This window comes from Heloderma suspectum, chromosome 8, assembly GCF_057233095.1.
Source record: "Heloderma suspectum isolate Gila_16-S chromosome 8, 16-S_ref, whole genome shotgun sequence".
Classification (NCBI taxonomy): domain Eukaryota; kingdom Metazoa; phylum Chordata; class Lepidosauria; order Squamata; family Helodermatidae; genus Heloderma; species Heloderma suspectum.
Window position 1 is genome coordinate 46748399 of NC_139465.1, and position 3725 is coordinate 46752123.

The 3725-nt window shown below is 46.7% G+C and overlaps 1 protein-coding gene across 16 annotated transcripts in view; it reads right to left on the minus strand.

Moving 5' to 3' along the window:
- Positions 1 to 3644, minus strand: part of CNOT1 (CCR4-NOT transcription complex subunit 1) — a 122885-nt gene extending 119241 nt beyond the window's left edge. For all 16 annotated transcript variants that reach the window (XM_084812378.1, XM_084812380.1, XM_084812382.1 and 13 more), the window contains exon 1: positions 3494 to 3644. The gene's annotated coding sequence lies outside the window, so the exon portion shown is untranslated. The remainder of the gene's footprint in view (positions 1 to 3493) is intronic.
- Between the last annotated feature and the right edge of the window lie 81 nt (positions 3645 to 3725).

The window sequence follows — 3725 nt, forward strand, 5'->3', positions numbered from 1 at the left end:
GCAGTAGTCAAGGCAAAAACTGGAAAAGGGCAGGACAGTATTTTTGCAATAATATATAGTGATAAACTACATTGAGCCAACAAATTAGCAGGATTGCCAAACAACTAGCAGGGCTATCACACTAGCAGGGATTGTCTCTCCCCATACATACCTGCCCAGACCCCAAGATCATCTTCAAGCGTCCTTCTCTGGGAACCCCTGCCAAAGGAAGTGAGGCGGGTGGCTACCAGGAAGAGAACCTTCTCTGCTGTGGTACCCCAGCTGTAGAAAGAGCTCCCTAGAGAGGGTCACCTGGCACCTGCATTGCACTCTTTCAAGCGCTGGGTGAAAACTTTTTTATTTTCCCAGCATTTTAGTGTTGGAGGCTTTTAGCTCTACTGTTTTAAATGTGTTAGTGTATTTTAAATGTCTGCATTGCTGCTAAGTTTTATTTTGGTTGTATTTTTATAATGTACTTTTAAGCTTTTATAGTGTGTACTGTTCTTATTCTTTACTTTGTGTTTTTAATTTTTGTACACCACCCAGAGAACTTCAGCTATTGGGTGATATAGAAATGTAATAAATGAACAAACTAAAATGTTTAACTTAGCACTGAAGTCTACCTCCCTACCAACAATTACAAAGTAGCTAATTTAACATATTTTAAAGGATCACATAGGGACCCTTAAGTTAGACTTGTAAGCCTAACATCCACCCCAAACAAATTGGCAGAAAGAATAGTTAAAGCTAGAATTGTTCAACTTTTAAAACAACTTTGAGGAAGAAGTCTTACCCCCTCAAAAATTTAAAATTATTTAAGTGTACCAAACATGTAAATAGGGGAGACAATGCATACTTGAATTTTCAATCAACTTTTGATGACGTCCAACACATCAGAAAGCATGTTATGAGGGTATTTATCTTTTGAGACAGTAAATGGTTAAAGAGAAGAGACAGAGAGTAGAAATACAAAGTTATTTTTGACAATGGAGAAAATCAAACAACGGGTTCCATTAAGCGATGGAAGTGATGCTATTTAACTTATCCACAATCTGTATTTCAACATAAGTAACAAGATAGCCAAGATAGATAGAAGACACCAATGGGCAACTCAACTGAATTTGCAGAAACTGGACATAAACATCTTATAATTTTTAAAATATTCAGAATTGTAGAAATTCCAAGCAAAGTGAAGAGCTCCAAAAGTATCTCTCCAAGTGGATGGACAACGAAATAGCAAATGGGATTGAATGTACACACAAAGTTGCACTCATTAAGAAAATAAATTCTGCATTCACATATATGCTGATGAGCAGGAGTCCACAAATAAGCTTGGCTTAAGCTAGCCAGTTTCTATTAGTATTCATCCCAAGCCCACTGCCTCACATTCCCTGGCATATGCAGCAGGCTTGTGCCTTATCTTACTTGCATAGAGATTTGAAAAAGATAAAGAACAGCCTATCTATCTCAGAACTGCAGCACAAGCAAGCACCGAAAGAGGGAATGTGAACTGCTAAGCATCCTTTCCCATCACACATCTTGGGATACTTGACCTTGGTGAACAGATTTCTTAATGAGGTCTAAATTGATCCGGACTGGCCAAGAAAAGGATCCAAATAGGGGTCACACTAGGAATGTCACTAAAGGCACAATCCTATGTATGTTTAGACAGAAAGAAGTCCTACAGTGTGCCTGGCTAGATGGATGCTGGGAGTTGTAGAACTTTTTTCTGCTTAAACATTCATAGGATTGCACCCCAAAAATATCAGCTCAGAGTGCTGAAGCAGTGGAACAGGCTTATTCAATGAAAAAAAAACTATTAGAAAAGACTGAATTGCCATGATATTTATGGCATACCTACATTCAGAACATTGCGAGCACTTCTAGTCAAATGTTTTAAAATGTAGAGAAACAAATAAGTAGGTTGGAGCACCTTCACTACAGTGAAAGGCAAGAGCTTGCAGCTTTTTAGCTTAGAAAGAGACAGCAGTGAAGGTTTTTAAAAAGTATAAACCACATTAATACTTATCAGTAAACCTTACAACTGCACTGCAAGATAAACCAATATTATTGCAGTATCCGCAGATGAGGTGCTGGGACTAAACGAACTGTCGAACCCAAGGCCAAACTCATGGCAGAGGTGAGAAGTGAACCAGCGACTTGATGCACAGCTTGCCAGTTACATGAGCTCCACAACATTAGAATACTAGAACATGGGGACCTCAGACAAGCAATTCAACTGGCAGATAAAGAGAAGGAATTATTTCTTCATGAAATATAATTCACTGGCACAAAACATGACAATGGACACTTGCACAGATAAATTTAAGATACATTCAGACAAGTTCACAGAAGTGGATTAAAAAAAATAATTTTGAAACAAAAATGGATCCTCCATACCCAGATACAGTATCTCCCTAATTAGTAGAATCCAGGAATGTATTTGATTTTATTATTTTTTTGTCTCGTCTGGGTAGTCACAGAGAATTACAGATCAATCCAGCAGTGCCATCCTTATGTTCTTACCACCAACTAGAGGTCCAAGATGGGAGGGAGAAATGTCACTCCAATCCTAGAAAGAAGCAGCCATGCAGACCAGAAGGAGAAGTTGGGAAACAATTGTTTCAGTCCCTGAATATGAGAAAATGCAAGGAAGGCTTTCTCCAGGTTACGTTCAACTACATGACTTAACTGTAGAAAGTAACCCGGCCAAACTAGCATCAGACAACAGCCTTTTGCAAGAAATAAGGCCCAAATGAAAGAGCTGAGCAAAAGTACCTTGCCGTATCTACTTTCCTTCCCCACCGCTAAAAAAGAGCCTCTCCTTCATGGGTTTCTGAAACAGATACAACCCTGTCATGCATCAGAGAAGCAAATAACGAACATAATATAAGAAGTCTCCGTCGTGTCAGGCTCTGATCGTCTCTAAGAAAAAGCGCCCCCCCCCCCGTGCCCTGAAACCGCTGAAGGAGCCCGCGCGTGCCTGGAGGCGCCTGCCGCTGCTGCTCCTCCTGCCCCACCGAAGGGAGGCTTCGGCTGTGCGACTACCTTTCCCGACACCCGCCTCGGACACCCCCACGAGAAGAACTCCGACTGGCCCGAGCTACTTCCGGCTTGCGCCGGGAAGCAAGCGAGGCACAGGGAGCGGCGGGGCCCGGAAGGCCCCTCACGGCCGAGTCGGGACGCGCTCCCCCGGCAGGCCGCCGCCCGCTCCGAGGGGGAAAGACAGCGGCCCACCTACGGCTTTTGTTTACTTCCCGGGACCGCTCGGAGATGAGGACGAGGAGCGGCGGCCTCCGCGCCCTCAGGGCAGCACGTGCTGGAGGAGCGGAGCGAGGCCCCGCTCGGCGCTTCGGCGGCGGCGGCGGCGGCAGAGAGAGGGACGGAGGCCGCCGCCGCCGCCGCCCGTGCGTCGCTTCCCGCCCGCCCCGTTCCGGCTCCCGGGCATTTCCGCCCGCGCCGGCCGGCCGGCCTCCCCTCCCCTCCGGCCCAGCGCGCAGGGCGCTGTCCTCACCTCGAGCGGGTCGGGGGTCTCGGGGCCGGGTCGGGCGCCTGGCTGGAGCCGCTCGCGCGTCTCTGGTTACCTCCTCCGCTGGTTCCAAAACAAAATGGCGACCGGAGTCGCGCGCTCACGTCGCGGCCTTACTCTTCCCGTCTTGCCCCGCGGCGGACGCAAGGCCATGAGGGGCGGGGACTTCGGGCCGCCTGCGCGAGTGAAGCCCTGCCCAATGACGGGCGGGGCCCCG